The 10,555-nt window shown below is 44.1% G+C and overlaps 1 pseudogene; it reads left to right on the top strand.

Moving 5' to 3' along the window:
• The first annotated feature begins 1,057 nt into the window (after nucleotides 1-1,057).
• On the top strand, nucleotides 1,058-1,231 carry LOC115899330 (annotated as a pseudogene).
• Nucleotides 1,232-10,555: the final 9,324 nt, after the last annotated feature.

Below are 10,555 nucleotides of genomic sequence, written 5' to 3'. Positions count from 1 at the left end.
CAATTCCCCTGATAAATCCTCTCTCATCTATCTATATCTACATCCATATCTAATCTATGTCTATATCCATCTCCTGTTTGTTCTGTCTCTCTGGAGAATCCTGCCTAATACAGAGAGTAACAAAGCATTTTTCTCATGTTTTATCTTTCGTCTCAGAATCTAATCACTTCCTTAATTACTTGAATGAGCCACTGGAGGTTTGGGGTCATGATTCCTGCTCTATTTATATCAACTTATTTTTGATGAGATGACCCGGCCTCTGACTACCGAGTCTAAACATACCAATAAAAAGATGAGAGACAGCTAGGTGCGGTAGCTCATGCCTGTAATCCCAACACTTTGGGAGGCTGAGGCAGGTGGATCACTTGAGGTCAGGAATTCAAAATTAGCCTGGCCAACATGGTGAAACCTTGTCTCTACTAAAAATACAAAACTTAGCTGGGCATGGTGGCAGGCGCCTGTAATCCCAGTTACTTGGGAGGCTGAGGCAGGAGAACCACTTGAACCCAGGATGTGGAGGTTGCAGTGAACCAAGATTTCTGCACCACTGCACTCGAGCCTGGGTGACAGAGTGAGGCTTCACCTCAAAAAAAAAAAAAAAAAAAAAAAAAAAGAGACCTGTTCCAGGCCCTGTAGTTTTCACATTCTCTCTGAATTCATTATTCTTAAAACATTGTCTATTATCCACCTCTAGTCAATCAAAAATAAATAAAAATCAAGAAGAAAACAAGGAACAGGCTTCCCTTGCAATTGGAAGAGAGCTGTGAGCAAGGTGAATGATCTGTGGGGACCTCGAGGCCAGTAACCTTTCTATGTATTCCTTTTGGACCCCATAATAAGAAGGACCTACTTCACCAATGCAGTTCAGTATGTGTCTCATCTCCACAGGGCACTCCTCAGTGGGCACTTTGGTCTCACAAGTGAGTTCTTGGCCATCCCCAACAGGAGATGGATGCTCAGGGGAGCTCAGCGGGATGCCATCAAATCCTTGTCTGATCAATTTCCATTGTTCTGATTTTACCCACCTCAACAGCCTTCGCATCCTGAGCAGGCTGGCAGCTTTGTGAAGTGGCAGTATCATAGCCAGTGAGGTTTATCCAAGGCACGATTATTGCTAACTGAGCAGGCCTGCTTCTTAAGTCCCTCAGTAGTCAGAAAATCCACTGGTCATCCAAATGTGAGTCTTCTGTTTCCTTAATAATTTCTCAAATGAATAAATAACTTGGTGTTCAGCCTTTTACTATCAGTTCTTTGAGCTTATTTAATATAAGCCTGCCTCTAAGAGACAGGGGCAAAATTAAGTTTCCAAGCTTGTGGGCTGAGCTGGGCCTGGCAAAGTTGCCAAGGGATGATGGGCCACCATGTGAGGCCTCTGGGGAAACATCAGGCAATCTCTCCTCTCTGGTGACAATGGACAGCTGCCAAAGGGCAGTTTAAATTTTTTCAGATACCTATGTTCCCTATTTATACTTACATGCTTTCTCTTTCACAGTGCAAATTTCCAAAAGGCAGCAATTATCCCTGATGGATCTTGTCAATCTCACACAATGCTGAGTGCAAAATGTGGGCTTAAATTCTAACGAATGGGCAATTGGTTTTCACTAGAGACCACATTTTGTCTTTCTAGCTGTATTGGCCCAAGAAATAAAATGTTCACACGGCCTCATAAATACAAATAACCTCAAACAGCTGCAGTAATTTGTGTATCAGTATGGAGCTGAGGTCCACAAATCCCACCAGCATTTATAGAGTAGTTTTGGTAAGCACAGATGACAGTTGGGCTCTTTGAAATGGCATAAAATAGAAAAGGGGTAGAAATGAGATATTGATGAGCTACTTTTGGGAGTTGACCTCATAAGGCAGCACTCACTGCCCAATTCTGTAGAATTCAGACAGAAGTATCTGTACAGTTAAGTGTAATACCTGAAGAAAGGCCCATGGCTTATTTTTTTTTTTTTTCCTCTCTTAGTTTGGGAAACTCCAACTATGTGTGTATTTATTTTATTTTATTTTTTAAACAGCTTTTGCAAAATATGTGTGTATTTTTAAGGAGTTAAACAACATATGATTATTGTGAATACATTAAATAACAGGGAATCTTTCAAACATGGTTGCTGCTCTCAACAGTCTCTTAGGAATAGCCTTCCTTGTCAGGACACAGACTTATTTATTCGTTTTCTCAGCTGCAGGGTATCTCATGGGAGTGAGGGGGTCCTTGGTTACAATACATAGGGTAATCTCCTGTCCAAAAGTCTGGTCCCCCTGTGTTGTGTGACAGAATTAGATACCCTGATAGGTCTGCATGGCTTTGGCTGGAGGTTATAAGTTTAATGTGGTCCTGGTCAGTAGCAGTCCTGCCTGCTCAGGAGCCTGGCTGCTGTGTCCCTGATACAAGAGTGGGGCAGGGAAGTGATAGGTAGAGAAAGGAGGGTCCCTAGCTAGGTCTCCACCCCCACGGACCTAGGTGAGGACAGGCACTCTTGCTTTCCAGCCCAAATGTTGCATTTTCTAAGACCACCCTTGCCTACCACATCCCCATCCTGGGACTATAAAAACCCAAGTCCCAGCAGGCAGACACACAGGCTTCCAAATGTTGAGAGGAGCACAAGGGCGGAAGAAGACACAAGCGTCTGGATGGTGAGAGTAGGTTTAGGGAGCACACCAGTGGAAGAGCACACTGACAGACGCCGGCATGCTGGCAGGCCATCCATCAATGGGATGAGGTGGAGTTTGGCTGGGGCAGTTGGAGGAGAGCCAGGGCCGCTGAGCGGCCCAGCTCCAGGGGAAACCATCTCCCTTCTGGCTCCCCTGTTGGTGGAGAGCTGCTTCCACTCAATAAAACTTTTCACTCATTCTCCAAGCCTTTGATCTGATTCTTCTAGTAAACCAAGGCAAGAACCCAGGATACAGAAAGCCCTCTGTCCTTGCAACAAGGTAGAGGGTCTAATTGAGCTGATTAACACAAGCTCCCTATAGACGGCAAACTAAAAAAGCACCCTGCAACACTCACCCACGGGGGCCTCAGGCTCAGGAGCTGTAAACATTCACCTCTAGACACAGCTGTGGGGTTGGAGCCCCACAGCCTGCCCATCTGTATGCCCCCCAAGAGGTTTGAGCAGTGGGACACTGAAGAACTAAGCCACTCCCCCATCACAGGCCCTGTGAGGGGGACAGTGGAATCTTTTCTGTTTCATTACCATCACCTGTCCCTTTCTACAGTGGTGACTTCATGTGGCAGAATGATAAAGATGAGGGACTCACACATAAAACAGACTCTTCTGGCTGAAGCAGGAAATCTCCTGCCCTCAGTGACTGCTGACTTTGTGGTTTGGAGCTCTTATTTTTCCTTTTAGTCTCTCGTTTTTCTATACTTTCTGTACTTTCGTGACCAGTGGCAAATCCATGTGAGTCTGCAGCAAACTTGATCATTGCCTCCTCAGAGGAGGGAATTCGGCTAAGGGGCAGAAGTAGGTTCGAGGCAAAGGAAGACACTAAGGCAAGTTTTGAAGCAGGAGTGAGAATTTATTAAAACATTTTAGAGAAAGAGTAAAAGGAAGTAAAGTACATTTGGAAGAGGGCCAAGCAGGCGACTTGAGATTCAAGTGCCCCATTCAGCCCTTGGCTCATGGTTTGGTACATTGGCATGGTGGCATGGTTTTCTTTTTTCCTCCTGTCATTCTTCCCTTCAGGTGGGCTGTCACTCATCTGCCACATGTGCAGTGTCAGTCAGCACTTGGGATGGTGACTGCATGCATACTGCATTTACTGAGGTTGTATGTATGCTTTCTAGGGGCGATTTCCTTTACGGGTGGAACGCCCCCAGAGGAAGGTCATACATCCACCATTTTGCCTCTTAGTGTGCAGGGATGGGCCTGCTCACCCAACTCTTGAGATATTATCAAGAAGCTGTTGATCACCATCTTGAGGTGTTTGTTATCTATTGGGAGACCATCTTCCCCTGGAGCTGGCTGTGACCGATTATCATTTCAGACAGAGAGTTTAACAACCAGCTGACCATCTCTTGATGGTTGCCTGACATTCCTAGGGGTGGCCTCTCCTGTCTTGCAAATGTCTGCCTAACTACCTAGTCTAACACTTTCATTTATAAACTATCCCTTTGTTATATAATTTTCTACCAAGTTCAATAGTAGTAGCTGAAATCTTCTCAGAATTAAATTCTTTTCCATTTCCACCTGTTTTTGTTTTTGATTTGATTTTGGCCCCTGCTTCCTGCAGACTCTGTATTTGAACTCTCCCTGAGGCCAAAGGACTGATGGCAGAGAGTTCTGCTCTTGCCTCTGTTGCCCTAGAGGGAGGGAAATGGGTGGTCCAGCTCCTGTCTAAAACTAATTTTGAAATCTTCCAATAGTTGGGAATATAATCAATCAAAACACAATGGGAAACAAAAGCTTTTATCCTCATCCATTTTCAGCAAATGCATTATTTAAAAAACATTCAGTTTCCAGAGCTTCAGACAGAAATCCGTGTAGTTTGGGCAAGCACAATGATAAGCGATTTTCAGATGTTAATTGTAATTATGTTTCCTTTTCACCGAAACCTTCACAAGCAAATTCTGTGAGATCAGATGAAATTTTCAGTAGACTTTTCCAGACTTTTTTTTTTCCATGTTGAAAGATGTAATATTTTTCAGCTGTGTTACAGCTCCAGTGAAATAATTACCTCCAACTGACAAGGTTAATGGAGAACTCAGAATCTGTGTATTTAATTCTAAGAAAATTTCAGCTGCAATTCCTGAGCTCCACAGGAAATTATAACAAAGACATATCATTTCTAAGTGAAAGTACAGAGTCTTTTCTTCTTCTACTTATAATTTAGGTTCCAGGGGTACATGTGCAGATGTGTTACATGGATAAATTGTGTGTCACTGGGGCTTAGTGTATGAATGATCCTGTCCCCCAGGTAGTGAGCATAGTACCCAAGAGTTTTTCAGTGCTTACAGGCCTCCCACCCTCTTCTCTCAAGCAGTCCCCAGTGTCTCAAGCAATCCCCAGTGATATTTTTGCCATCTTTATTTCCATGTCTATTCAGTGTTTATCTCCCAGTTATAAGTAAGAACATGCAGTATATTTGGTTTTCTGTTCCTGCGTTAATTTGCTTAGGATAATGGCCTCCAGTTGGATCCATGTTACTACAGAGGACATGATTTTATTCCTTTTTATGGCTGCATAGTATTCCATGGTGTATATGCACTACGTTTTCTTTATCCAGTCCAGCACTGATGGGCTTCTGGTTAATTCCATGTCTTTGCTATTGTAAATAGTGCTGCAATAAACAAATGTGTGCTTGGGTCTTTTTGGTAGAACAATTTATTTTCCTTTGAATAGATATCCAGTAATGGCATTACCAGGTTGAATTGTAGTTCTGGATTATTTCAGAAATCTCCACACTGCTTTCCACAGTGGCTGAGCTAATGTATATTCCCACCATCAGTGTATAAGTCTTCCTTTTTCTCGGCCACCTCACCAGCATCTGTTGTTGTTTGACTTTTTAATAGTACCCACAGAACTTTTCAAAAGTGTGAATTAAGGCCAGATGCAGTGTCTCATGCCTGTAATCCCAGTATTCCGGGAGGCCGAGGCTGGCAGATTGCTTGAGTCCATGATTTCAAGACTAACCTGGGTAACATAGCAAAACCCTGTCTCTACTAAAAATGCAAAAAATGAGCCAGGCATGGTGGCACGTGACTGTAGTCCCAGCTACTCAGGAGGCTGAGGTGGGAGAATCACCTGAGCCCAGGGCGTTAAGGCTGCACTGAGCCAAGACAGTGCCACTGCACTCCAGCCTGGGTGACAGAGTGAGACCTCATCTCAAAAAAAAGTGTGATTAAGTCTCCGCTGCTCCTAGTCTCATCTCCAAATCCTTAAACTCATCTTGTATACTAAAGACAAGTGACAATTGGAAGTAACTGTTTATCACATTTTGTTATCCTTGTCGTTGGAAGAAAAGGAAGGCTGTACAGACAGAGCTGCTGTGGACTTGGCCTTAGCTGGTGCAGGTGCTCTGGCCCATCCCAGGAGAGCTGCGTAGGCTCCGGAGAAGCAGGTGCGTGTTAAGGCTCACCAGACCCATGGTAGTGACATTTATCAGACCCTGCCTTTGCAGCCTGGAGGAGCTAGTTTCTCTCAATCCACCCTGGCTGACTGGGGAAGAAAGGACAGGTTGAGGTCATGTGTCATGAGCATGGCATTTTCTCCTCATTGGCTCCCAGAGGCTTTCTGGAGGCTGCCTCTCATGGCCTTTCACTAGGCCAAAGGCATGGGAGGAAGACAATAGAACCAGAGTCAGCGTGTGTGCCATTAAGTCCTGACTAGCCACTTACTATCTGTGAGATTTGGGGCTAAATACCTGAAATCTCTGAGTCTCAAATTCTCCATTCTTAAAATGATGAAAATGTATGCTGTTTTGAAAGATCAGGTGAAGTAATACAAATGCAACTACTTTACACATTTTTGAATTCCTTTGTAAATGTCAGATTTGTATAATTGTTGCTAATGAAAGTCTCCTCTGGCAATAGTTCAAAGGCTGCCAACAACTGAGTAATATTTTTGAGTTTAATCCAGGATCCTCCTGGCTGGAAGGCTGATTCTGAAGGAAAGCGAGTTTCCTCTAAGGAACTTGGAAGAGAAAATTAAATGTATTGAATCAGTCATGGAATACAGAGTATACCACCACCCAGGAAGCACTTAACATGCTAGAGCAACCATCTCAAGTTTTCTTCTGATTATTTTAGCCTTAAAATGCTTAGTAGTGAATCAGGGTCGGGGATAGGGAGAGTTAATATTAAAACAATTTTTGTGACTGCACCTGTAGTATTTATCTAAAGCATTCTTGCACATGCACGTGTACACGCACACAGTACTGGGATGAATACACACGGCATGGAGGAAGAAATGAACACATAGATTTGTGTGAAGAGGCAGAGGTTGAGGGATGTGATGAATCAGGACCTCTTTATAGCCATGGATGTTTTTCTCTTGGGGAGTTTTCATGTTCTTTCACCCATTTGGTTTTGGTGGGGAGATACTGCTTTGACGGAATGGGTAGTGAGTGTGTTACCATTCTGAAACTTGGGGCTCGGGGTGACCTACTGTCTTAGAGAAGAGGGGCTTATCAAGGGAGAGCAAGGGAAGCAAAACATGGGAAAGCAAACACACTTTTGAAATGACAGCTTCTGGCAAGTCCCTGATACATCCCCCAAAACTCCAGATTTTTTTAAAGGAAATCCAGGCTTTAGTAAGAAACCAGGAATGTTCTGGAAGCATTAAGGGAGGATAAAACCTCTGCTCCCACTTAACCTCCTTTCATAGCCCTGAGGGAAGAATTGGCTGAGCTAGGCAGAGAGATGGGAGAAAGCCAGAACTTGGATAAGACAGCCAGCTTCCTGGACACCACATTCAACCATATTTACAACTTAAAATAGTGGTAATAAGTAGGTGTCTCCTTTTCAAGTGAACGTGATTTAACCTTCCAGCTTCTGTATGGTACTTGTGGAAAGGGTTATTAATTTAAAGAACTACCTCTATTCTATGTCAGAAACCTGAGTCTAGCTTTAACACATTAGGAAGACAGACAGTGCAATATTCAAAACTGCATAAAACATGAAAAATTCTCACCCTATACTAAATAAATTATCTGAATTTAAAATATTGAAAATGTATTCATCCACCCATTCAGCAGGTAATTGACCCATGATGCAAAGATGCTTGTAAACTCCTTGGGGAAAACAGATAGTTCCCAACACTGCGTGCCAGGTGCTTTGAGGAAGGTACAAACACAGTCAGGGTGGAAGGGTCGAGGGAGGACTGGGCAAGGTCTCCCAGATGAGAGTGTCTCAGCCCTTTACTAAGGCAGACTCACTGAAAGCGCCAGGCTGTGACAAGAGCTTGTGTCAAAACGTGAATCAGTACACTGCTTCCTTCGTCAAGAGAGTCTCACTAAAAAAGAGAATGAACTGAAATCAATGGTCTGCTTAGACATTTAGTTCACTTAGGATCTGACCCGAGCTCATCTTGTCGTAAACCAGTAACAAAGGATCCTGGCCAGCAGCTGGCGTGTGCACCATACTTTAAGCACTTGTGCTAAGAGACGATCAAGAGTCATTCAGGGGAAAGGAAGGAGGGGTGCCCCACAGAGAGAACAGCAGGGGTGAAGGCCTAGAGGCAAGAGAAGGTCTTCCACATTAGGAGAACTGCACAGTAATTCCTCTAGTCCCAAAGGGTGAGAGGATGGAAAGTTCAGCAGAGGCCAAGCTTATTTTAAATTAAGGAAGCATGGACTGAAAGAAATGTAATTCTTGCCTTCATCACAAGCTCACGCCATCCTCCCGAGAAAAGTCTTTCCGAAGCAAGCATTCAGCAGAGCCCTTAGCCTTGAGGCCAAAGGCGCCATTCCTTCTAAAACTCTGTTTCAAAGAAGCACAGGAAACTTTGCCTTTAAACAGAGAAACCAGCGAAGATGAATTCAACAGCGACACCTATAGACCACATCTAAGAGTCTTGGTTTCGGAAAAACTCAATTTCTCTATTGAGTTATAAGAGCAGTGAGAAAGGTTTAGCCGCTTTACAAAGAAAGGAGAGAAGAGTTAGAGGGTTAGAGTTGCCTTTGTCCACAGTCTTTATCTCTGAGATCAGACATCAAGTAACCTGTGTGCATATGGAAAAGAATGTAGGGGTTACTGTTAGGACCACTACCTTTTTTTTTTCTTTTTTTTTGAGACAGGGTCTCACTCTGTCACCCTGACTGAAGTGCAGTGGCGTGATCTCGGCTCACTGCAACCTCCACCTCCCAGGCTCAAGCAATTCTCCTGCCTCAGCCTCCCTAGTAGCTGGGATTACAGGCACACGCCACTACCGCCCGGCTAATTTTTGTATTTTTAGTAGAGAGGGGGTTTCACCATGCTGGCCAGGCTGGTCTTGCACTCCTGATCTCAATTGATCCACCTGCCTCAGCCTCCCAAATTATGCCAGCTGGGATTACAGGCGTGAGCCACCATGCCTGGCAAGACCACAACCATTTAAAGCTTGACTTAGCTTTAAATCCCTAAACAATCAAGACTCATTTATTAGCTTCTTTCTTGAGGGAACAAAGATATTAAGCCAATGTTGATTTTCAGGTTCTCTGAGACAAAAGTGGAAAGTCAGGAAGTAAAAACATACATAAAACAGGCCAGGTGCGGTGGCTCACTCCTGCATTCCCAGTGCTTTGGGAGGCCGAGGCAGGAGGATCACTTGAGGCCAGGAGTTGGAGATCAGCCTGGGCAACATAGTGAGACCCTACTTCTATAAAAAAAAAAAAAAAAAAAACTTGTCAGGTGTGGTGGCACATGCCTGTAGTCCTACTTACTCAGGAGGCTGAGGCTGGAGAATCGCTTAAGCCCAGGAATTTAAGTTTACAACGAGCTATGATTGCACCACTGCACTCCAGCATGGGCAACAGAGTAAGATTCTGTCCCAAGAAACAAACAAAAAGCACACACAAAAATAAAACAAACCACATATGGCTCACTGTGCCCAGGTCCGATCCCAAGAATTTCCCCTGGGAACACATCCCTATGAAGCACCTATGAAAATTAGATGCTTATTTTCTTTTGCCTTCTGAACAACTTGTACGTTCTTTGGATTCACGGAACAGTTTTTCTTCAGATGTTGTGAATATGACTCATGGATGCCCTTTCCAAGAATATTCAGCATTTAGTGGGTTTCCCAGGAATTTTTCTTCAGAATCCCCAAAAATAGGACACCAAGTTTCTTCTCTTTTCCCTCCCCTTTCTGGCAACTGTGCTCAGGAGGCAAGGACAGGGCTCTGCGATGTTCACGGGCCTGTGAGCTGCCTCCTGAGATGTGTAGCTTCTACTTAGGCAAGGAGGGTAATAGATGGAATATACATATTTTTAAAAAGAAAAGTTAACTGTAGTAAAATGAGACTGTGCTTAACATACATCCACGGCCAGGCATGGTGGCTCAAGCCTGTAATCCTAACACTTTGGGAGGCTGAGGTGGGAGGATCACTTGAGCTTAGGAGTTTGAGACCAGCCTGGGCAATATAGTGAGATCTCATCTCTACAAAAAAAAAAAAAAAAAATTAATTAGCCAGGTGTGGTGGCACACGCCTGTAGAATCAGCTACTTGAGAGGTTGAGGTGAGAGGATCACTTGAGCTCAGGATGTTAAGGCTACAGTGAGCCATGATTGCACCACTGCACTCCAGCCTGGGCAAGAGAGTGAGACCTTGTCTCAAAAAAAAAAAAGGACGGCCATGCTTCCCACCCATGAGGGTAAGGGAGGAGACCACCCCTCATATTGTCTTATGCCCAATTTCTGCCTCCAAAGAAAGAAGAAGTAAAAACTAAAAGGCAGAAATGAAATCCACAGGCAGACAGCCCGGCACCGCACCCTGGGCCTGGTAGTTAAAGATCGACCCCTGACCTAATTGGTTCTGTTATCTGTAGATCACAGACATTGTATAGAAATGCACTGTGAAAATCCCCATCTTGTTTTGTTCCGATCTAATTACCGGTGCATGCAGCCCCCAGTTCA

The sequence above is a fragment of the Rhinopithecus roxellana genome, chromosome 8 (assembly GCF_007565055.1).
Source record: "Rhinopithecus roxellana isolate Shanxi Qingling chromosome 8, ASM756505v1, whole genome shotgun sequence".
In the NCBI taxonomy this organism is placed as follows: Eukaryota; Metazoa; Chordata; class Mammalia; order Primates; family Cercopithecidae; genus Rhinopithecus; species Rhinopithecus roxellana.
This window is presented reverse-complemented; position numbering and strand designations above follow the sequence as displayed.